This window comes from Equus przewalskii, chromosome 13 (assembly GCF_037783145.1).
Source record: "Equus przewalskii isolate Varuska chromosome 13, EquPr2, whole genome shotgun sequence".
In the NCBI taxonomy this organism is placed as follows: Eukaryota; Metazoa; Chordata; class Mammalia; order Perissodactyla; family Equidae; genus Equus; species Equus przewalskii.
This window is the reverse complement of record NC_091843.1, coordinates 2,974,461-2,999,659: the sequence shown is the minus strand read 5'-3', so window position 1 is coordinate 2,999,659 and position 25,199 is coordinate 2,974,461. Positions and strand designations below refer to the sequence as shown.

General features: G+C 40.6%; 1 long non-coding RNA gene across 1 annotated transcript; it reads left to right on the top strand.

The window, feature by feature from the left end:
• Positions 1–10,603: 10,603 nt before the first annotated feature.
• On the top strand, positions 10,604–22,812 carry LOC139075239 (uncharacterized). Its single transcript, XR_011525407.1, has 3 exons — positions 10,604–10,941; positions 16,719–16,888; positions 17,959–22,812. It is a non-coding gene; the product is annotated as an uncharacterized lncRNA (long non-coding RNA).
• The last annotated feature ends 2,387 nt before the right edge of the window (positions 22,813–25,199 follow it).

The following is a 25,199-nucleotide window of genomic DNA, read 5'->3' as shown; positions in this document are numbered from 1 at the left end:
CAGGGACTGACACATTGACAGCAGCCATTATTGTGACCTAGTACAGACATGTTGACCCAGATGCTGGCAGACACCATTGGAGTACTTCCCCTGGTCTGTTAGTGCAGGGGTCTGCCCCACCCATTAGAGCACCAATTTAATCCAGCTCAACCATGGCAGGCAGCTCACCCTAGGGACTGGCTCCACTCAACAGCAAGCTCTTGGGCCACTTGTGGGCCTGCATAGGCAGGGTGTGTTGGACCTTTGCAACTGGGCAAGTGGGTCCACCTCTGTGGGGCAGAGTGTGCATGATGGGTGGGCCTCCATTGGTAGATTGTGTAGGGCCTCTGCAGCAGGGTGAGTGGGTCAGCTTCAGTGGGCCAGGGTGTGTGCCTGTGGCAGGACTTTGTTGAAGGGGCATGTGGGCTTTCTGGTAGTGGGGCTTGTCAGTTGCAACAGGCTCGTGCTTCTCAGATAGCCAGATAGGTGATCAGCCCCACCTTCCAATGCCTGAAATAATTGGGCACTCCCAAGCCTGGGGCTGGCCCCACCCAGCTGCACTACTGAAAGCTGATAACAGTCTTGCAGGCCAGAGGCCTACAGCAATTGTAAGCCCCTGAGCCTAGCAATCAGCCATGCCATGGGCCTACTCACTTAACAGACAAACTGCAACAGGATTGTGCTGTTAGACCTTGCAGCCAACTGTGCTGGGGCTCCCCATACCTGATAAAGTAACTGAAGGGACTGTAGCAGCCACATGCAGCTGTGCATTACAATCAGCCAGCCAGGGGGACAACTTGGCCTTCCTGAGCAGTAGCATCAAGAGCAACCCTGCCACAACAGAAGGAAACAAGTAGCCCACACAGGGGACACACTTGGAACATTTGGAACTGGTGACGATAAGGAAGCACACTACTCATAAGGCATTTCTTACATAAGGCCACTTCTCTAAGATTGGGAGACGTAGCTAATCTACTTAACACATAGATATAAGCACAGAGAACAGGGAAAAATGAGGAGACAAAGGAGTAAGGGAACAGGACAAATTCTCAGAAAAAGGACTAAATGAAACAGAAATAAAAAATCTACCTGACAAAGAGTTCAAACAAAAAGTCAGAGGGATGCTCACTGAGCTTGGGAGAAGAATGGATGAACTCAATGAGAACTTCAACAAAGAATCAGAAAATATATAAAAGAACCAATCAGAAATGAAAAATATGATAATGGAAATGAAAAATTCACTAGAGGGACTCAATAGCAGAGTAGATGATACAGAAGAATGGATCAGTGAGCTGGACGAAAGGCTAGAGGAAATCACCCAAGCTGAACAAATAAAAGAAAAAAGAATTGAAAAGAATGAGAACAGTCTAAGAGAACTCTGGGACAATATCAAGTGTGCTAACATCCATACTATAGGTGTTCAAGAAGGAGATGAGAGAGACAAAGGGGCAGAGAATCTATTTGAAGAGCTAATAGCTGAAAACTTTCCTAACCTGAGGAAGGAAACAGACATACAGGCACAGGAAACACAGAGAGCACCAAACAAGATGAACCCAAAGAGGCCCATACCAAGACACATTATAATTAAAATGTCAAGAATTAAAAATAGAAAATCCCAAAAGCTGCAAGAGAAAGACAACAAGTTACATACAAAGGAAACTCCATAAAGCTATCAGCTGACTTTTCAGCAGAAACCTTACAGGCTTGAAGGGAGTGGCACGATATATTTAAAGTACTGAAAGAAAAAAATCTACAGCCAAGAATACTTTATCTGGCAAGGTTATCATTCAGAATGGAAGCAGAGATAAAGAATTTCCCAGACAAGCAAAAACTAAAGGAATTTATTACCAAGAAACCAGCCTCACAAGAAGTGCTAAAGGGACTTATTTAAATGGAAAAGAAAAGACCACAAATAGGAATAAGAAAATTATTTTTAAAAACCCAATAAAATCACTAGTAAAGGCAAATATACAGTAAAGGTAGCAGATCAACCACCTATTAAGCTAATATGAAGGTCAAAAGACGAAAGTACTGAAATTATCTATTTCCATGATAGGAGGGTAAAGGATACACAAGCATAAAAAAGAAGTTAGATATAATATCAAAACATAAAATGTGAGAGGAAGGGAGTAAAAGTAAAAGAGGAGAGCTTTTAGCAAGAGATAAAACTCAAGAGACCATCGATTCAATGTAGATTGCTATATTCATAGGTTATTATATGTGAATCTCATGGTAATCTAAAATAAATACACAAAAAAATAAGAGAAAGGAGCCCAAAAATAATGCTAAAGAAAGCCATCAAACTACAAGGGAAGAAAGCAAGAGAAGAAGAAAGGAATAGAGTAGAAGTACTAAAGTACCAGAAAAAAGTAACAAAATGGCAATAAATACATTCTTATCAATAGCTACTTTAAATGTCAATGGGCTAAATGCTCCACTCAAAAGGCACAGTGTGGCCGATTGGACGAGAAATACAAGACCCAGGGTTGATCCATCAGCATAGTGGTTAAAATCATATGTTCTGCTTCATTGCTACAGATGTCAGCTCAGGGCCAATCTCCCTCACCAACAAACAAACAACAACAACAAAAAACCAAAAAAAGCCAAGACCCTAGGGGCCAGCCTCATGGCCTAGTGGTAAAGCTTGACACACTCCACTTTGGTGGCCTGGGTTAGGTTCCCAGGCGTGGACCTACACCACTCATCAGTGGCCATGCTGTGACAGTGATCCACATACAAAATAGAGGAAGATTGGCACAGATGTTAGCTCAGAGTGAATCTTTCTCAAGCAAAAAAGAAGAAGATTGGCAACAGATGTTAGCTCAGGGAGAATCTTCCTCAGCGAAAACAAAAACAAAAGCAAAAACAAAAACAAAAACACAAAACCCAAACCAAACCAAAACAAAAAAACAACACTCAAACAAAAAAAGCAAGACTCGTATATATATATATGCTGCATACAAGAGACACACTTCAGGCCTAAAGACATTCACAAACTGAAAGTGAAGGGATGGAAAAAGATACTCCACACAAATGGCAATGAAAAGAAAACTGAGGTAGCAATACTTCTATCAGACAAAATAGACTTAAAAACTGTAACAAGAGACAAAGAAGGGCACTGCATAATGATAAAGGGAACAATCCAAAAAGAGGATATAACACTTGTAAATATCTATGCACCCAACAAAGGAGCACCTAAATATAGAAAGCAATTATTAATGGACATAAAAGGAGAAATAGACAGCAACAGAATAACAGTAGGGGACTTTAACATTCCACTTACACCAATGGATAGATCATCCAAACAGAAGATCAATAAGGAAACGTTGGCCTTAAATAACACATTAGACCAGGTGGACTTAGTAGATATATACAGAACATTCCATCCAAAAACTGCAGAATACACATTCTTTTTGAATGAACATGGAACATTCTCCAGGATAGATCACATATTAGGCCACAAAACAAGTCTCAATAAATTTAAGAAGACTGGAATAATATCAAGCATCTTTTCTGAGTACAACAGTGTGAAACTAGAAGTCAACTATAGGAAGAAAATTGAGAAGCCACAAATGTGTGGAGATAAAACAAAATGCTACTGAACAACAATTGGGTCAATGAAGAAATCAGAGGAGAAATAAAAAATGACCTGGAGACAAATGAGAATGAAACTATGACATGCCGAAATTAATGGGATATCACAAAAGTGGTTCTAAGAGGGAAATTTATAGCAATACAGGCCTACCTCAACTAACAAGAAAAATCTCAAATAAACAATCTAACAGTGCACCTAAAGCAACTGGAAAAAGAAGAAAAAACAAAGCCCAAAATCAGTAGGAGGAAGGAAAAAATAATCAGAGCAGAAATAAATGAAATAGAGACTAAAAAAAAAAAAAAAAAAGACAAAAGAAAAAAATCAATGAAATGAAGAGCTGGTTCTTTGAAAAGATAAACAAAATTGACATACCGTTAGCTAGACTCACCAAGAAAAAAAGAGAGAAGTCTCAAATAAATAAAATCAGAAATGAAAGAGGAGAAATTACAATGGACACCTCAGAAATACAAAAGATTATAAGAGAATACTACAAAAAGCTATATGCCAACAAATTGGATAATCTAGAAGAAATGGATAAATTCTTAGACTCATACAACCTTCCAAAACTGAATCAAGAAGAAATAGAGAATTTGAATAGACCAATCACCAGTAAGAAGATTGAAACAGTAATCATAAACCTCCCCCAAAATAAAAGACCAGGAACAGTCGGCTTCCCTGGTGAATTCTACAAGGAATTCAAAGAAGACTTAATACCTATTCTTCTCAGACTCTTCCAAAAAATTGAAGAGTAGGGGAAGCTTCCTAACTCATTCTTTGAAACCAACATTACCCTGATACCAAAACCAGACAATGACAACACAAGAAAAGAAAATTACAGGCCAGTATGACTAATGAACATTGATGCAAAAATCCGTAACAAAATACTAGCAAATCGAATACAACAATACATTAAAAAGATCATACACCATGATCAGTCGGACTTATTCCAGGGATACAGGGATGGTTCAACATCCACAAATCAATCAACGTGATATACCACATTAACAAAATGAAGAATAAAAATCACATGATCATCTCAACAGATGCAGAGAAAGCATTTGACAAGATATAGCATTGATTTGTGATAAAACTCTGAATAAAATGAGTATAGAATGAAAGTACCTCAACAAGATAAAGCCCATATATGACAAACCCACAGCTAACACCATACTCAATGGAGAAGAACTGAAATCTGTCCCTCTAAGAACAGGAACCAGAGAAAGATGCCCACTGTCACCATTTTCTTTAACGTAGCATTGGAAGTCCTAGCCAGAGCAATCAGGCAAGAAAAAGAAATAAAAGGGTTCCAGGTTGGAAAGGAAGAAGTGAAACTTTCATTATTTGCAGATGACATGATTTTATATATAGAAAACCCTAAAGAATCCCCCAAAAAACTTTTAAAAATAATAAATGAATATGAGAAAATTGCAGCATACAAAATCAACATACAAAAGCAGTTGTGTTTCTATACACTAATAATGAAGTAGCAGAAAGAGAAATTAAGAATACAATCCCACTTACAATTGTAACAAAAAGAGTAAAATAGCTAGGAATAAATTTAACCAAAGAGGTGAAAGACCTGTACACTGAAAACTATAAAACATTGTTGAAAGAAATTGAAGAAGACACAAAGAAATGGAAAGATATTCCATGTTCTTGGACTGGAAGAATTAACATAGTTAAAATGCCTATACTTCCCAAAGCAATCTACATATTTAATGCAATCCCTATCAAAGTTCCAATGACAGTTTTTCACAGAAATAGGACAAAGAATCACAAAATTTATATGGAACAACAAAAGACCCCAAATAGCCAAAGGAATCCTGAGAAAAAAAGAACAAAGCTGGAGGTATCACACTTCCTGATTTCAGAATATACTACCAAGCCACAGTAACCAAACAGTATGTTACTGGCACAAAAACAGACACACAGATCAATGGAACAGAATCAAGAGCCCAGTGCACACATCTATGGACAGCTAATTTTCGACAACGGTGCCACGAAGATACAGTGGAGAAAGGAAAGTCTCTTCAATAAAAGATCTTGGGGAAACTGGACAGCCACATGCAAAAGAATGAAAGGAGACCATTATCTTATGCCATACACAAAAATTAACTCAAAATGGATTAAAGACTTGAATGTAAGACCCGAAACCATAAAACTTATAGAAGAAATCATAGGCAGTATGCTCTTCAACATTGGTCTTAGCAGCATATTTTCAAATAACATGTCTGACCAGGCAAGTGAAACAATAGAAAAATAAACAAATGGGACTACATAAAACTAAAAAACTTCTGCACAGCAAAGGAAACCATCAACAAAAGGAAAAGACACCCTGGAAATTTAGAGAAGATATCTGTAAACCATATATCTGTTAATGGGTTAATATCCAAAATACATAAAGAATTCATACATCTCAGCAACAAAAAAACTAACAACCCAATTAAAAAATGGGCAAAAGATCTGAACAGACATTTTTACAAAGAAGAGATACCGACAGCCAACAGGCACATGAAGAGATGTTCAAGATCACTAATTATTATGGAAATGCAAATCAAAACTACCATGAGATATCACCTTATGCCCATCAGAATGGTGGTAATTAACAAGACAAGAAGTAGAAAGTGTTGGAGAGGATGTGGTTGTTACATAGTCTCTGTCTGGTAGTTCTAATATCTGGGACTGTTTCTGTTACCTGCTGTTTTGGCAGTTTTGTGCTTATGGTATCTTATTTCCTAAAGTGTCTTGATATAGTCGATCACGTGTTTGACATTATATTTAACAAATTATTTGTAGAAATAATTTCAGACTAGGATAACCTTATCTTCCTCAAGAGTGGATTTTAACTTGCTTTTCCCAAGAAGATACAGCACTAGCCGTACTGGATCAATTCTATCCAGTTTCAGGATTTGAGATTTTCTGGGTCACCAAGTTGGTTCCATGTTTGGCTGCCTTTATTGTGAGGCCTGCTTTCATACTTTTTTACCCTTATTCTTCAGGTGCAGATCAGCAGGTTTCCAGGCCACATTGAAGGTGTGGTTTACCAGGCTCTTTACAGCTCCAGGGGATTTGGAAAGAAATCTCAATCTCTCAGTTGCCTATTAAGTATCAAGAAAGGCTGATTGTTCAGTTTTCTATCTCTTCTGGATTTCCCTCATCCCCGGGAAATGACCACTGTCTTACTAGACCTTTGTTGCTTCAAAAAATTTTTAAAACTATTTCATCCAGCATTTTTAGTTTTCTTCAGTGGGTTCAAAGGAACTAGTTTGTCATTACGCAAAATAGAAGAATGACCAGTCCTCAATCACATTTCTAGACATTGGCAACAAACAAGTAAACGTGTATTTTTTTAATGTATTAATTAAATGGCAACACAAACTAAAAAATTTAAAAGTAAACTTTTAAAAGTTATATAAGATTCATGTGCAGAAATCATAAAGTGTATAGGAGAATATTAAAGGAAACTTTAAAATATGAGCAGTCCCATGGATAGGAAGAATCATTATCCAAAGATTTCAATTTCAATCAAATTCTTATATTTCAAATTATTCTCTAGATTCAGTGATAGTCCTAAAATTCACACAGAAGAGGAAAGAACAAGAATAGACATCATGCCAATGAACAAGTAGAGGGTGGAGGATTTCTCTACCAGATATACATCATGACATTATAAAGCTAGAATAACTGAGACTCATGGTTTCACTGAAAGTGTAGATGGAGTGACCAAGGGAACAGAATAGAGTTCAGAAACAGACTCACACATTTATCACACTTGGATCTATCACAGAGGTAACACGAAATCTGTAGGTAAAGGAAGGACTCTTTTATAAATGGAGTTGAAAAATTAGTTATCTGGATAGAGAGAAATAAAGGTGTATCTCCACCTCATATACACAAGCCAGGCGGATTGAAGATTTCAATGTCTAACGTGTAGACTACAAAAAGTACTAGACAGAAAAGAGTAACAAGTCATCTACATTAAAATTAAAAACTTCTGTTCGTGAAATATTTCTTTCCACTTAAAGTGAAAAGTCGAGTCAAAAATTTAAGGATATTTGCAATACATATAACTGAAAAAGCACTACTACCTAGAAAATAAGGATCATTCTTTCAAGTTAAAAAGAAAATGATGAAAAAAAGATAAACCATCAAATGAAATAAACAGGGCAGTTCACAAAAGAGGGAATTTCAATGGCCAATATTCATATGAAAACATGTAAAATCTCCTCTCCTCCCAGCCCTTCCCCCCTTCCCCTCCCTTCCTCTCCCCCTCTCTTCCCCTCCATTTCCCTTCTCTCTCCTTCTCTTCCCTTCCTTTCTTTTCCTTCCCCACCAAACAGCCTGTTAAACTCCCACAGTCTAATTACATGAACTGCATATAAAGGCCCTTTCCCCTTTCTCCTCCCTTTGAGTGTTCTGGTGCCCTCACCACATCTGCGTACCATGGTCGGTCTATGGCATATTTGTGAATTAAAGAGATAAAGAGATTCCCTCTGAGGCCCAAGCCACCCGCCCCATCCTAGTTTGCCACAGTCCTTTTTCCCTTAATGACCAGAGTCATGTTGTCTCTGTAGGATCAGACTTTACCCCAAACTCTAAATTCTGAACATCTTTACTGCACACATACTTTTCCCTCATATCCTATTTGTTGAAGTAGAAAATGATAGCCATGTGTGAGGCTGTTTTCCATAGTAACACTTATAAAGTAAAAACTTTGAGAAATCTCTTAATTCATTTATCCAAAACCATCATTTTGTGCTCAAGAATTAAATATCTAGGATCAGAGGCCTGACTGAGAATTTGGCTCACAAATAAGAATCAAGAAGATGCCAAGATATCTTGGCTGTTCTCTTGCTCTGTGTGTGTGTGTGTGTGTGTGTGTGTGTGTGTGTGTGAGAAAGAGAGAGAGAGAGAGAGAGAAGAGCAGGGAGGAAGGGAGGAGAGGGGCTGGGAAAGTCAAGATCCAAAGGCAGATAGATCATGGATTATAATCATATCTCCATTATATCAAAACATCAAATTGCATTCCTAGGATAGACTGAATTTTCCATTTTAAGCCAAAAGCCCTCATGGCATGAGAATATTAAGAGATAAGTAACAGGGGTAGCAATAGTGGTTAGTACCTATTGAACACTTACTACGTGTTGGGAGGTGATATGTGATATGTGGATGAACTCATTCAACCCTCAAAACAGCCACATAAGGTGGATTATTATTATCATCCTCATGCTAAAGATGAGCAAATGATATACAGAGAGTTTAGTCTCATATAGCTAGTATGTGGTGGAGCTGGGATTCATACTGTAGCAGGCCAATTCCCAAATCTTAACCTCATCATTATTCTATTCCTTTTGTCACTCTCTCCCCTCCATATCCAACAACATTGGTTCAAAGAATCCCTCTTAAGAAGTTCATAATATATGGTGACTGCACAAAAGTGATTCTTATCTAAGCTTATTAGTGGAAAAATATCTATTAGAACTGAAAAATTTAAAAATCACTGTTTCAATCATCCTAATTTACATCCTAACTCATCACTTCTATGTTCAAGGAAGTAATCGATTACCTGACCTAGGTCCTAGGAAGTCTGACTTTTCATTGGGTTCCCAGGGACAGAAGAAAGTCAGCCTGTATTTTCAAGAACATTAATGAGATCCAAATGTGCACAAGGACATTGGGGAGACAACTGTCGCCCATGCTCACACTCTGTGAACACCTGAGCTGTAGTCTCTAAGACTGACCTTTCCAAAAGTAACGAATTCTTGGAAGTCTTGTACAGACAGAAAACTCTGCTCCTTCTCTGCAGGTGGCTCCACAAACAGTACCAGCAGGCTCTGGTTCTAGAATTTGCTGTGGAGGAGGTTAACAGCGACCCTGATCTTTTGCCCAATATCTCTCTGGGATTCCGTATCTACAGTACCTACGACAGTGATAGCAGGACCTTGGAGAGTTCCCAGAGGTGGCTGGCTGGTGGAAATCCCGCCATCCCTAATTACAGGGGCCAGAGGCAGCAGGCCAACTCTTCAATGACAGGCAGGCTGTCATTAGAGAGGCCACCTCTTTCCTGTCTGTCCAGATGGGGCCACTTCTTGAGCTTTACACGTTCCCACAGGTGATGGCAGCTCATTGTCTTCTGTACTTTTCTTAGAGCCTCTATCATGTGAAAGGTGAAGTGGGATCGACACATTCCCCATTAAATTGTCCAGGCAAGGCTGGCTATAACTAGGGGTCTTGTATTTTGAGGAATTATTTGGAGATGGTATAGGGGAAAGGAAAAATATAAGATGGGGAGGAGACCAATAATATATCAAACCAACCTGGACCACTTCCACATGACTAGATGTAAGAGGATGGAGTTCCACATTTCAGTTCTTGAATTCCAAGAGGACGTGGAATAGATTGAGTCTTTCAGGGGTAACCTGAATCCTCTCCACTGCTGAATCTTGCAGCAACTAATTTATAATAAATTCCATAACACGTACAAAATTTTATAAGAGCCAGGAAGGGATAAGTTTTACTTTATTATAACCAATTTCTGCTACTAAAAAACCCCAATGGCCCATTTCCCCCTTCCCCCCAATTCAGATCATCTATGGACCCTATGATCCCATTCTGAGTGACAAAATTTTGTATCCATTCCGTTATCAGATGGCCCCCAAGGACTCCTCTCTGCCTAAGGCCATGCTGGACTGGGGTGGGCCTTGCTGCCTCAGATGACATGGGGAATGAAAGGCTTCTCTCAGATCTGAGAGAAGAAATGGCCTATAATAGGGTCTGTGCAGCTTTTTTAGAGAAGATCCCTATCAGTGAGAGATAGAAGGAGGCCTTTGATAATCTCAGGATTAAGTTCATAGAGTGATCAACTACAGTGACTGTCTTTCACGGAGATACAGATCCCTGAAGATCATGAGATATTCACAGCCCACTTCTCCAATAGTAACAAAAGTGTGTGTCATCTCGCCTCAGTGGGATGTTACCATGAAGCCCAACCATTGGAAAGTCACTGTTTTGATGGGTCTCTGGTATTCTCTCACCAGATAGGTGATATTCCTGGATTTGGGACATTCCTCAGGAGAGTCAATCCTTCTAAATGCCAAGAGAATATTTTTCTTACGAGTTTCTGGCATTCAGCCTTTCAGTGCCCAGATGTGCCTGCAACACTAGAGCAACAAAAAGGCTCGCCAAATGCTTCCTCAGACACACTCCCCCTGAAGTATGTTCAAGTGAGCATGTCTGCCCAGAGTGACATCACCTTCAATGCCCAGTGTGCTATGGCCTGGGCTCTGCATGATATGTTCCCAATCAGATATGACGGGGATCAGAACAGGATGGAAGAGGCCTAGCATCTTATCTCCCATCACTGGAAGGTAAGATTTCCTCTCAAATTGGGTCCCCAGACACCAGAATCCTTGGGCTGATGGCTACAGCAGCACGTTTTTTGCTTGTTTGTTTCATTTTAAAGGCTTCAGAATTTTCTTCTAATTTTATCCTGCTCAGCCACAGCCGCAGCTTTCCTACTTCCTGTCTGGTATCTCAGGAACTATGTTGCTTTAAGAAATTTCGTTGCTTTTTATAGTGAGTAGAAGTGCTTCATCCTCAGACCACAGGGGACCTACAGAAGGGAAGAAAGACATTCAATGTAAATTAAGCTGCAGCTGATTCACTTTGAAGTGGTTATCAAAATGGGAGATAGCTTTACTTTGCAAAAGCTGCAGGATTTCTCTCTCAAAACTAGTCAGCACTCAGAATTTAACGCACAGTATAAAGCCTTTTTTCTTACTGTCTGGTTCAGCAGGACCTTGTAACTGCCATAGGAAGCAAGACAAGGGGGGTTTCTGTTGCATCCCTGCTGAGAGGGTGAGGACGTCTCACGGTTGGAGGAAGCCCTCACAGAGCTCTCCCACTGACAGATGGCAGGTGGCCCTGAGCTGGGAGAAGACCCTCATCCTACCCAGACTTCAGGAACTCCACTTTCGGCCATATAACTTGGGGGCAGGGAAAGGCTATTACCCAACCTGGGTGAACAGAAGTTCTTCTCACAGTAATTCCAAATCAGGATTAAGAGACTCTAGTCATCTGACTGTTTACATCAATAATCCCACATATAGTCTAGTGAACTAGGAAAGCCAGTCTGCAGTGGGATAGGAAAATACAGATTTGTATAGATCCTATTGGTATTTGGGGACTTGGATCTGGTTTCTTCCTGAGTCTACTTACTTTTGACAAATAAAAATGGCAAGCAATAGGATATATTGGAGTATATGAGGAAGCCATTTAGTATAAACCTAATTCGGCCTGACTTCTTTTTTTCCTCCAAAAGGGCCTGACTGGCTATTGAGCACGCATTGCATATCTGCTTAGACATTTCCTATGGCCAGAACAAAGGCCCTTGAGATAAAGATGCAACTTCCCCCCCGACATTAGCATTTTTCCTTAGGCTAGGAACTGATTGCTGCACTCACCTCCCAGCTCACCTGTGACCACCCAGCTGGAGACAAGAGACTGCCACCCTGCTGTGTTCACTGAGACAGAAGACCTACCTGCTATTTCCATCAATCGCTGTGCCGACAGAGTAGTCTCGCGACTATTGTAAAAGGGACATTCCAATCATATGTGAAACATCCTCTTTGAGGGTATATAACGACCCTGTATACCCCCCCACCTCTTTGGAGTGCTCTGTTCCTTTGTGGAAAGACTCTCCCGGGTTATAATCCTCAGATTTAAGCTCAGAATAAACTCACCCAAATTTTCATTTATAGATGGGACATGGATTATTTTCGTCGACACTTTTGAATCTGTAAGATACTCTTGTCGACAAAAATAATCCATAACCAATCTATAAATGAAAATTTGGGTGAGTTTATTCTGAGCTAAAATGTGAGGACCATGGCCTGGGGCCTTCCTTCTCCAAGGAAGGAAGGGCACCAAAGAAGTGTGGTGTACAGAGTGGTTATATACCCTCACAGAGGATGTTTGACATATGATTGTAATGTCCCTTTTACAGTAGTCATGAGACTGCTCAGAGGTGAGCACAGCAATCAGTTCCTAGCCTAGGCAAAGATGCTTATTCTTAAGGAAAGGCCAATGTGGGGGAAGTTACACCTTTGTCTTAAGGCCATTTGTTCTTGTCTTTGGGACAGAGCAAATGCTTAAGCAGATATACAATGCATGCTCAATGGTCACATCAGGCCCTTTTGGAAAAACAAAGTCAGGCTGAATTAGGTTTACACCAAATGGCTTCCTCATATACTCCAATATATCCTATTGTTTGCCGTTTCTATTAGTCAATAGATAGATGGATAGATTTTAAGGAATTAGCTCTTGCGATTGTCGGGGCCGGCAAGTTTGAACTCTGCAGGGCAGGCTGGTGGGCTGGAGACCCAGGGAAGAGCTGATATTGCAACACTAATCCAAGGCAGTCTGGAGGCAGAATTCTTCTTTCCTTGGGGGACCTCAGTGTTTTTCTCTTAAAGCCTTCAACCAATTGGATGAGGCCCACTCATATTATGGAGGACAATCTGCTTTACTCAAAGTTCACTGATTTAAGTGTTAATCTCATATAAAAATACCTTCACAGTGACATCTAGACTGGTGTTTGATCAAATATCTGGGTACCATGGCCTAACCAAGTTGACACTTAAAATTAACCATCAGATACTCCACTAAGCTTCTAGTAGGGTACCAAGGTTTTGCTTAAACTAGCTCCAGTGAATTTCTTAACCTGCAGGGTCTAATGGTGTGATAGTAGCGGATTGCAAAGCAGAGTCAGTCATTCATCAACATGTATTGATCACCTTCTCTGTGCCAGACACTGTTTTCAACACTGGAATTCAGTAGGAAAGCAAGACAAAATAAAAATCCAGTTCTTCGTGGAACTTAATTCTAGTAGGTGGGATACACACTAGTTGGGGGAGATAAACTGATTTTTCTGTTAATTATGATACTAAAAATATATTGCTCATTAGGTGAGTCATGGAATTTCTCTGAATCTCATTTTTCTTGAATAATATTCCTGATTTAGGAGCTTTCTAATTTTGTTAAATTAGCTGTGAAAATTGGTTTGAGTCCTGCTTAATATGCGCCGTCAGAGGACTGTTTCCCAGCCCTCAAAGCAGTGAAACAGGCCGATACGATGGCAGCACCGAGTCATCCAAAGGACCTCCTGGTCTGTAGAGTCCCCTGGGCCTCCACAGATGATGCCAGTCTCAGGCCACGGATCCCGAGTCACCAGCAATTGTTGCTGTGATCCTCCCGCTTTTGAACAAAGCTGTTTAAGTGAGAATCCTCCTTGCAATTAGCTGCACAGCTCTTTGAAGAACATTAATTTCAGCAACAGTGTGGGTGACCATGTATTTCTAGATGAGGAAAAAAACCCTGAGGCAAAATATGACACGAAGAACTATGTTTATAGACACCTCAGTGACACTGAAGAGCTGGTGAACGTGGGAGACTATCCCCAGAGCACTGCTGGGTCCAGAGTTCACCATCTGCGAGGAACTGATAAAGTGGGCAATAGTTTTTTGTAAAAAGGTCAGAATCAACATAAACGTAAATGGCCATGATGAGAAAACAATGCAATGAATCAAAAAATAATTCTCTGTCCATTTAGACTAAATATGTACATACTTATATGAATAAAATAACTTTTTAACTCTTTAAGAGGTAGTTTTTGCTTTAAAACACAAAATAACTTGTTCACGTAGATCTCGTTAAAAATATTTGGATCTTTGGCATCACCTAATATAATCAAACCAAACCAACCTGATCAGGCCTCCTGAGGTTGTGTCTATATGGGTCAATAAATAAGTAACTTCTTTTCATAATTCACTAAAATGCCTACTGAGGCTCAATAATTTCTAAATCACTCAACTATACATTTGCTGTAACTGAGCAATCATTTCCGGGACGATAGTTAGTCCTGGAGGCTCTCCCATCCAACCCCTGACAACTGGAACATATCCAGGTAACTTGCATTAAGTCCCTCGACTGACATCAACACTGACTTTATTTGGCTTCATTTCTAATTTCTCTGTCCCCTAGACATATATCAAAAGTAGTCTCATACCTGTTTTACACATACCTACACAGATATAAGTAGATATTCTCCAATGCTGTCCTCTATACTTTGCCTTTGCTGTTAACCCCCCATGAACTCTCCTCTCCCGTTACTGTTCAGAAGCCCATCTCTGAGTGTTCTCCAAGCTGGGGTCCTGGATTTAGGAAAACTGCTTGCTATGTGGAGCCCCATCTGCTGCTTTGATTGTGGCCCATGCCCAGTGGGAGAGATTTCCGGCGAGACGTAAGGGTCTGGAGAGAAACTGTTCTCTTTTCCTCCACTGTCGCAGAAACAGAATGGGCTGAGAGTCATCCACGACTCCTCGGGGACAGCTCCCTCTGAGGGGACTCGACGTGAAGAACTCAGGAGAAGCCCAGGAAAAAGCGCAGAGTGATGAGCTGGGAGCAGAGAGAGGGTGGTATCAGAGAAAGACGGTGGAGGAAAAAGATATGCTTGGGAAACGTGATATGTGCCGCGGAGATGGCTTCTTCCCCATCTGTATGATGATCAAGTCTTATGCTTGTCGCATAACCTACACTAGGTCCTAATAGGCAAAGATTCCAAGCAGGTAGCAGACACAAAAATTCTACTAAAAACAGCTAAACAATATCTTGAATTTAAAGCCTGTAAAACTCAGGTGAAGTTTTCCCTATCAGCTGTTATAGAATCAGGGGGACTAAATGAAATGGAAGACCTGAGAGCAGGTTTGGATGTGGGATTAGGGAAAGAATTTGGGGTACTATCTACCTGGGAATGGAAGGTGGTATCAAGGCTACTAAAACTGAAAAAAATGTCCAGCACCTAACACAGGAGCCCGGTACACTGCAGACCAACTTCCGGTATCCTTCTGTTTCTACGAGGCCAAACTTATGTGTGAGTGTGGACTCTTCCTACAGTCAGCCCAGGACAGAGGGGTAGGAGCCTCTAGTGAGGTGCACGTATCCGTCTGTTCATATGCGCACAGAGGGAAGAAGGGGTGGTACCTAATTACTGTGATCTTCAGGGCAGGGAGAGCCAATGTGGTCAGATAAACACAGGCTTGGATAACTAATCTCAGATGAAAAGGGATCTGAGGAACAGAATACGTGCAAAGGCACTGAGGTTGGAATTTAGGCAGGACAGGATGGGAGCTAGACCTACCAGTGAATCAGAGGGGTAGCATTCGTGACAGTGGTAATGATCGTGAGCATGATTAGTGTGACAAGGATGGTAGCCACCAGGAACTGGCATTTAACATATGCCAGATCTTCTGCTGAATCTTCTATATGTGTCTTCACATTTATTCTTCATGCTGAGGAATTACATATTAGGATCCTCATTTTGTGACGAGGAAACTGAAGTTTAGCAAGTAAACATCACTCATGTGAGTTTACTTGTACATTAAATGTCAAAATTGAAAGTAAAACCCATTTCTGATTACGAAGTTCATTAATTCATCCATTTATTACATATATATTAATTATTGGTTATTATGGACCAGGCACTGAGCTCAGTGCTAGGGAAAATATGGTGCGTAAGAAACAGACATAATTCTTGCCTTCATGAAATTTATTCTTCCTGTGGAGTAGACGCAGGCATAATGAAAAATGTAGATAATTTTAAAAAACTGTGCTAAGTGTTAGAGAATAGGACAGCAGGCCTTGCGGGCTTGGCCCAGGGCACCTGGCGAAACACTTCAGGGACCCTGCTTTGAGGAAGTGTCACTGAGAATGGGGAGTGCATGTCACTATGGTGAAGGGTGGGGTGGGATGGGGAGCATTCCAGACAGAAGGAAGGAAGCGCTGCCTGTCTGAGGAACTAAGAGTAGACCCCCGAGGGTGGAAATAGGAGGAAGGAGAGGAAAGTACAAGGTGAGACCTATCTGGTTCATTTTGGGCCCTTTGGGCATGGTCGTTCTTGGGGCATTTTTTCTAACAGCACCGGGAGGCTGTTGGCAGAGCTGGACCCATTCCTGAGCCTCAGCTTTCTTGCCTGCAGGGTGGGACTCAGGGCCTGCCTCAGATTGCTCATGAAGCTTAGGTGAGAGTGTTTATCTCAACGGTTGGCACAGGGCCTGTAACCAAGTAATTTCTGTAATTTTACATACAGACCTAGAAGTTTAAAGAAGAGAAATCCGAAATAATCAAATTGATTGAATTACATTCCTGTAAATAAAGATGAAAAGAAATACATCTCTTTAATCTAAAAGGATGAGTCTGACAGCAGAAAATGATTCAAGCACACACGCCTGTAAATCGCCTTCCTTCTGCACGTCGAAGGTGAGAGAGATGTGGTTCAGGTCACCGGGGAGGGAGACACGAAGCACTGACTTGGGGAAACAGCCGGGCATGCCAAGCGTTTGAATTAAAAAATGTGATTTTAGGGGCCATCCCAGTGACATAGTGGTTGGGTTCCTGAGCTCCACTTCTAGGGCCCGGGGTTCAGGGGCTCAGATCCCAGGCGCAGACCTAGCACAGCTCGTCAAGTCACACTGTGGCAGCATCCCACATAAAATAGAGGAATACTAGTACAGATCTTAGCTCAGCGACAATCTTCCTCACACACATACAAATGTGATTTTAAGACCAAATCAGGATACGTGTTACAGCTGTGCAAGTATTAGTTGTTCAGGTTGGGATTCCAGCTGGAGTCAGAACACTGTGTCTGAACCCATCCCTGCTGTGCCCCTCCTTCCCTTTCAGGCCTGGGCCCGTGTGAGAAGTGCCCAGAGGACCGGTACCCAAACAGGGAGAGAGATCGCCGCCTCCCCAAGGCCACCGCCCTCCTGGCCGTAGAAGGACCCTGGGAACGGCCTTGGCCTGTGCAGCTCTTCCCTTCTCTCTCCCCACAGTGCTGGTTCTGGGGGTCTTTGTGAGGCATCGGGACACTCCCATCGTCCAAGCCCACAAGCCGTCTCTCGGCGGTATTCTCGTCTCCCTGACCCTCTGCTTCCTCCGCTCCTTGCTCTTCGCTGGTCGTCCTACCACAGTGACCTGGCTTCTCCCACAAACAACCTTTGGGATGTGTTCACAGTAGCTCTTTCCAACACTTTGTCAGAGACCATCACTGTGGTTCTGGCCTTCAAGGCCACAGGACCAGGGGGTAGAGTCAGGCTCTGCGTGGGGCCCAGAGCTTCTAACTCCGTCATTCTCGCCTGCTCTCTGGTCCAAGTGATGTCCTGTGGGGCGTGTCTGGTGAGCTCTCCCCACTTTCCAGACACAGACCCGCACTCTGAGCCTGGACTCAGCATCACAGAGTGTAATGAGGGCTCGGCCACCACCTTCTGTTGGGTCCTGGGCTACCCGGGCATCCTGGCCTTGGTCAGCTCCTCTACTGCTTCTGCCCCCAGGAGCCTTCCTGACACCTTCGATGAAGCCAAGTTCCTCACGTTCATGCCGGTGTACTGCAGCGTCTGAGTGTCCTTCCTGCCCACCTGCCAGAGCACCAAGGGGAAGGCCATGGTGGCCGTGAAGACCTTCTCCATACGGCCTCCAGCCTGCAGTTACTGGGAGGCACATTGGCTCCAGAGTGCTTCATAATCCTCCATAATCCTCTGCGACCAGACAGCAGCACCCAGTTATGGATAAAGAAAAAAGGAGATAGGAAGAGAATTAATTCTGAAACTTTGTCTCAAAGCTTCCACTAAAAGTGAGCTTCTTGGAGAAACGAAAACATAGCTATAATTGTATGCCTTGTTTATTTTGAACATTTAACTATATTATGCCAGCAGGATGATCTTCCTCACATCATTGTTGAATGCACCACTGGCCCCAGGCCGTTTGCTTCATTAAACAGTTGTTTTGGTCTTGTTTTCAATAATGTTCAAGCCATCGGCTGGTCTTGTTACTTTCTCTGCCTTCTTTTGTGTAGAAATTGCTTGTTTTCTTGCCTTTCTTTGGCTAAAATTCTGTTTTCTTGTGAGTCTATTCTGTCAATCTCTCTAGAAGACATTCTGTTACTGACAATTGCTGTTTTTCTGCTTCTGTGGCTTCACCACTTATCACTGTGTTTGGTACAGTACAACTCCATTTGACTATTTTTTTAACCAATTCTGCATCCCACAATGGCTCCCCACCACTCTGGAAACAGCAGAGTGCAGTGAAATAAGCTCAGACTTGAAAGTTAGAAAGGGAGAGATAACCACTATTTAAATGCCCTTAAATTTTTGCTAAACTCATTTGAGCCTAGCTATGAAGGATGTGGGATAAAATTGAATGATGCCTCTCTGCTTCACCTGGTACTACTGAAATGAACGTGTAGAAATCAGTGCCCTTGGATGTAAATGATATTGGACAGAATCAATTGACCAAATTCAGACAATCCTATAGCAAAATCTCAGTGACAGCACAAACAACAATACCAATTTTATTGTCTCTATCCTGTGTAGATTGTGTTGGTAACTAAGCCAAGGCCACAGCTCTCAGTCAACAGGGTGAAGGGGGAAGTCAGGTATGACAGGGTTGGAGATAAATAGGTTGCTCAGGAATTCCAGTGCCTAAGCTGGCTTGAGGAATGTAGCAGTCCTCAGGCCTGGCCTAGATATCCAGGACAGTCCCAAGGGTAGAGGAGGAGGGGGACAAGAAATCTCTGGGCTGAGCAGGAGGAAAGCATCATGGCACATGGAAACCTCCCATAGACTTTCCACTGCTCTAATGGAGGGTCCTTTCACAGGCTTAGAACAATCTCCTGTTCCTCCTTCTCGTTTTGGTCTGGTCATCAGGGAATCACAGTCTCGGCAGGCTCTTGTCCCAATGCCTGTCTCCACCCGCTTTGCTTTTGGTGTTATTCTGAACATATCTGTCTCATTCTTAAAGCTGGCATCTTACTTAAAGGGAAAAAACTAAATGCTTCTAGTGCTCATCCCTATCAGGAACCGGTAAAGGATGCCTACTTTCTCTTCTACTTAACATTGCACTAGAGGCACTAGCCAATGCAATCACAGAAGTGAAATCAATTGGAAACATAAGAAAAAATGAAAAAGCAAAAGTATCTTTACTTCTAGGTCATGTGGTAGTATATACAGAAAACCCTAGAGTTAATGATACAGATAACTTTACTAAATGATTCAGTAAAGTAGCAGTATATAAAATCAACATTAAACAATCAATGATATTCATACACACAATCTCCAGCTAAAGGAAATAATGGTAGAGAAAAACCCCATTTATAATAGCACCAAAGAATATTAAATACTTAGGAACAAAATTAACAAGGAATGTTCCAAATCTATAGGAAGGAAATATTAAAATATTCTTACAAAACACAAAAGTTGACTTGAACAAGTGGAATAGGATAACTCAGCATCATAAAAATTTTATTTTCCCCTAAGTTAACATTCATTTAATGAAATATCAATAAAATATCAAAAAGCTTTTTTATGAACTTGATACGTTAACGCTGATGTTTATAAGGAAAAACACTAATGAAAGAATGGCCAAAAATGAAAGAAAAATTTCAAAGCAGGAGGGAACTAATCTTACCAGATATTGAAATATACTACAAAGCCTCTATACAAATACATAGTATTGGTGGAAGAATAGGCAAATAGATCAGTGGAATAGAATAGAAAGCCCACAAAGAGACTCAAGTACATACAGAAACTTGGTTTAAGGTAAAAATGGTATTTCAAATCACTGGGGCAAAAGATGAAATTTAAACAAAAGGTTTTGGGAGAGCTGGCTAGCCATTTGGGAAAAGGAAAAATTAGATTCATACCTTACACCGTAAACAAGACCATCCTGCAAATAGATCAGGGATCTAAATGTACAAAGCAAAACCATGCCCAAACTACTGGAAAACATGGGTGAAATCCTCTTTAACCCTGGTTTAGGGAAGGCCTTTTAAACTATGCCTCAAAATCCAGAGGCAGTTTTAAAAAGACTGATAAATTTGACTATCTAAAAAATTTTGTACATTGTATGGCACAAATCACCATAAACAAAGCAGATGACAACTGACAAACCAGGAGAAAATATTTGCAACACATATCACAGATAAAGGGCTAATGTCCCCAATATATAATTCTTAAATATGGGACTAAAATCCCAAATATAAAAGTAGAAAGATGTCATCAGCAGACAATTCACACCCACAGAAAGATGTAAAATGGTCCTTCTGTATATAAAAAGATATTTAACCTCACTCATAATTGGAGAAATGCAAATAAAAATACACTGAGAGAACAACTTCCATGAAGTGGTCACAAAAACCTGTTCTTAGATAAGTATTGAAAAAGCGGCACAAAATAAAAACATAACTATTAAAGACACTGGAAGAAAGTTTCTCCTCAGAACAAACAAACCAACCCGGAACTAGACGGGGTAATAATTATGAAGTTGCAGCTTTCTGTTCTGACAGCACCTGCAAACCCAAAGCCTGTGGCTGAGAATGGAGTGGAAATTGCAGCCCGTCCGCTTAGGGAACCAGAGATCAGAGTTTAGTGCTAAAAGCAGGTGGAAATTTAAATGGGCGAATCCTGCAGTGAGAGAACCATAGAAGGAGGGAGAACCAAATTCGAAGTATAAACTCTGCCCAAATTCCTGGGTGACAGCTAAATTTGGAATGTTCAGGGGAGACTGCAGGTGACTTGGCAAAAAAAAAAAAAAAAAAAAAAAATACTCGGCAGATAGAGCTACACAGAGAAAAGTCTGTGAGTTTTCTACTTTTTCAATTGAAGCACTCTCCAGCCATGCACATCTTGTGTGACAGAAAGCTGAAGCCTAACGGGCTTGAGGTTTCAGATGACAGAGCCTGAGGTCACCAGAGCAGCTGAAATTAGGGTGGAATTTTCAGAAGCAAAGAAACCACAGAAAGGATGAGCCTGATCTCTGCCTAAATCCACCAGATTACGCAGGCAGAAGGGAGACCCCCAGTAGGGCAAGCTAAAAAAAAGACTAAATCCTGCAGGTTGCATTGGAATTAGAGTAGGAACTCATAGCTGTTAATATCGATGCATGTATCTATATATACACATATGTATCTATACATGTCATTATATCTATATAGATATAGAAATTGATACGCATATGTGTATTTCCTGGCTGTCTGCACTGAAAGGACCTAAAAGCAATGCTATCCCACCTAATGAGCACACTACTGCTCTGATGTTTCTTTTTAAATATCACCCTCAATAAAACAGAACCAGGGCTCCTTGGAGAAATCACTAATATCTGGGCTGGAGCAAGGAAAGCACAATATAAACTTAGAGTGTTTCATAGTGCTAGAAAACAAAGAATTTCTCCAGAAATGATGGAGACATGTCAACAAGATACAGGAGCAACATGGCAGAGCTCCCAGTGACCAAATTTTGGACAATTTGAGCAAGAAAATAAATGAAGATAATGATGTGTTATACCTGCTGGAATAAAATTAAAATCCATGAGTCCCTAGGGATATAAATAATCTAATAAATAAATAAATGGGGAGAAAAGGAAACTCTTTCTTACAGTAGAAACTTAAGTAATAAATGTAGAAAAAATGATGGAAATAGAAAACTGCCATTTTGCAAACAATACAGTAATAACTGTTTCAGGCAAGAATCATCAATGAATACTAATGTTAGTGGGAAGAAGAATCATGAGAAATGGGATGTTTATATAGTCTCAAAGGTATCTTCCCAAAGGGAAAGATAGTAACTTTACGGTGGGGAAATTTGGCAGACAATACCCTTAATCATACGATCAAAGAAACACCACCAGAACTTGGTCAAATCTACATCATGTGGCTCCTGATATAATGCACTAAGAAAGACGTCACTCCACATCTGTGGTACTCTTGCTAAAAGTGCCTAATTTTAATTCTAACCATGGGAAAATATCAGACAATCCCCAATTAAAGGAGTTTCTACAAAATAACTGGCTAGTCCCCCAATGATAAGACGGTGAAAGACAAAGAAAGACTAAGAAACTTTTTCATATTAAATAAACCAAGGAGACGTGGGAACTGAATGTAATGACAAGTGAATATAATGTGTGATCTTAGATTATAAACTGCACCAGACAGCAATTGTCAAGACTTGATTAAGATCTGTCAAACAGATAAAATTTTCGAATCAATGTTAATTACCTGATTTTGATATTTGTACTTTACGCATAAGATCTTTGGCAATTTGGGTGATGAGTATGTGGGAATTTTTTTTGTACCAACTTTATAACTTTTTGTACATTTGAAATTATTTCAAAGTGAACATTATAAAATTTTTTAAGTGAAGAAAATATTTCTGACTTTCTTTAGAAATGATAAATATGTCTTCTTTAGATGTCTCTCCACTTTTGAGTCAGAGGATGATGCTTGTGGATTTCATCTTTCTTTTTTTTTTATTCACGTTTGTACTCCACACTCCTTATGAGCTTATATTAGGAATAAACTTAATGGTTTCCCTTTCCAAAATTACGATGGATTATAGATATGACAATAATAATTATAACAACTACAAATTACTGAGTGTTTACTATGGGCACCTCTCAGTTTTACTAGATGTACTTCTCAGGTTTTATTTTCAGCAAATATTACAATAACGCTCTGAAAAAGGGACTATTGTTACTCCTTTCTTCTAAAGGAGAAAATTCAGATTGAGGCAGGCTGAGGACTTTGCCTTAGTCATCAGTTAGTTGGAGTGATGTTTCACAACCAGGTAAAACTCTCATGTCCTGTTGGTTTTATGAGTCCAGCCAAATGTTGATACCAAAACCTTACAAGACAATACAAGAAAGAAAAGTCTAGACCAAATTTCTCACATGAACATAGATAAAAATCCTAATGAAAATATTAGCAAATTGAATCCAACTAAATAAAAGAGGACAGGTCATCTTGGCCAAGTTGTACTCTTTCTAGAAATATATGGTAGTTTATCATTTAAAAATCAATAAATGAAGGATTTCATTTCTAGTATGGCTGCACAAACTCCAAGCAGCCTTCTCCTCTAACAGATAATGAATATATTTTCTGGACAAAATCAATGAAACAATGACGATAAAGCTCTTGAGAGGGAACCAAAGCAGGTAGACTCTGGAGAGGAGTCAAAAGTGAGGGAGAGACTGTCAGAAGGTGAAATTCCATTTTTTGGCTTTTAGCCTGAAGTCAGGCTGCAGCTGTGGCACCACGCAGAATGGTGTTGAAGCTCTGAAAAGTCTCCAGCTTTCTGGCCTGAAGGAAAGACAGAGTTCAGGGTAACCACAGCTACTACAAAGTGAGGGAGTGTGAGGGAAAGATCTGCAGAGTGAACACCCTGAATGTGAAGTCTAAGCCCTCTGTAAGAGCCTTTCTAATCACTCAACCGTGTATCCAACTGCAAACAGCACACTTGGGACAAAAAGAATTGAACTGAGGTTTGAGCTGCCACCCAAAGGATAGAATTTCTAGTTTGAATCCAATTAAGTTAATTGACTTCTAAAACAAAAATTCTGAAGAGTGTTAAAATGTAATTGAATCCAGAGTGTCCACAACACAGCTTCACAAAGTCAGGGCTGTGGTTCAAAATTACTCAGCAAACAGAGAGACGGGAAAACGTGCCCCATTCTCAGGAGAAAAGACAGTCAGATGCTGGATTCGCAGACAAGGACCTCAAAGTGGCTGTTGGAACCAGGCTCAATGCTGTAAAGCAGTGTTGTTGTAGTGAATGGAAAGAGAGGGATGCTCAGCAGAGAAGTAGAAACTACAAAAGAGGAGCCAAATGGAAATTCCAGAACTTAAAAACATACAATCTAAAATAAAAAAAGAAAAAATCACTGGAGGTGCTTAACAATACAACAGGCTTGATATAGGAAAGAATCAGTGAACTTGGAAGACAGATCAAAATAAATTACAGAATCTGAAGAACAGAGAAAAAGATAATTGAAAAACATCGAAGAGAGTCTCAGAGTCACTTGGATCAACACTAAACAGTCTAACAAATATGTGATAGTGACACTAGCCCTGATATCAGTTCCACTACGTTAAACCCAGCACATTTGGGGTTAAAATCAAGCACTCATCCCCTTTCCCTGCTTACTCCCTGGCTGCCTATCAGCAGAATCCACCATCCCCCATGGAGGCAGACAACCAAGGACATCCACCTATGGGTTTTGTTTTCTCCTCCTCCTCCCACCTGTAAGCAGCATCACGAGGTGAAACGCAGGCTGGTGGGAAAGCTCTGACCAGCAAGGCCACGGGCTCCCCCTCCCTACAAGCAGCCGCATTCCTTGCAACCTTTAAAACCCCTCGCCTCCCATCTTTTGGAGAGACAGATGAATTTGAGGGCTCACTCTTGTCTCCTGGCTGACATCACCCAAAACGAAAACCATTTCCTTGCCATAAGCCTGGCGTTCTAGTTTTTATTTGGCCCCTCTTGTGTGGCGGGTAGAGAACCTATGTTTGTAGGCAGTAATGATAGAGTACCAGAAGGAAAGGAGAAAGAATGGGTCAGAAAAAATATTTGAAGAAATAATGGCTGAAAATAGCAGTGTGTTGGTGAAGGACATGCATTTACAAGCTCGACAAGCTCAGCAAACCCCAAGTGGGATAAACATGAAGAAAACCACACACAAGTGCATCAGAGACAAACTTCCAAAAACAAACGAAAATCAGGAAATCTTGAAAACAGCTAGAGGAAAA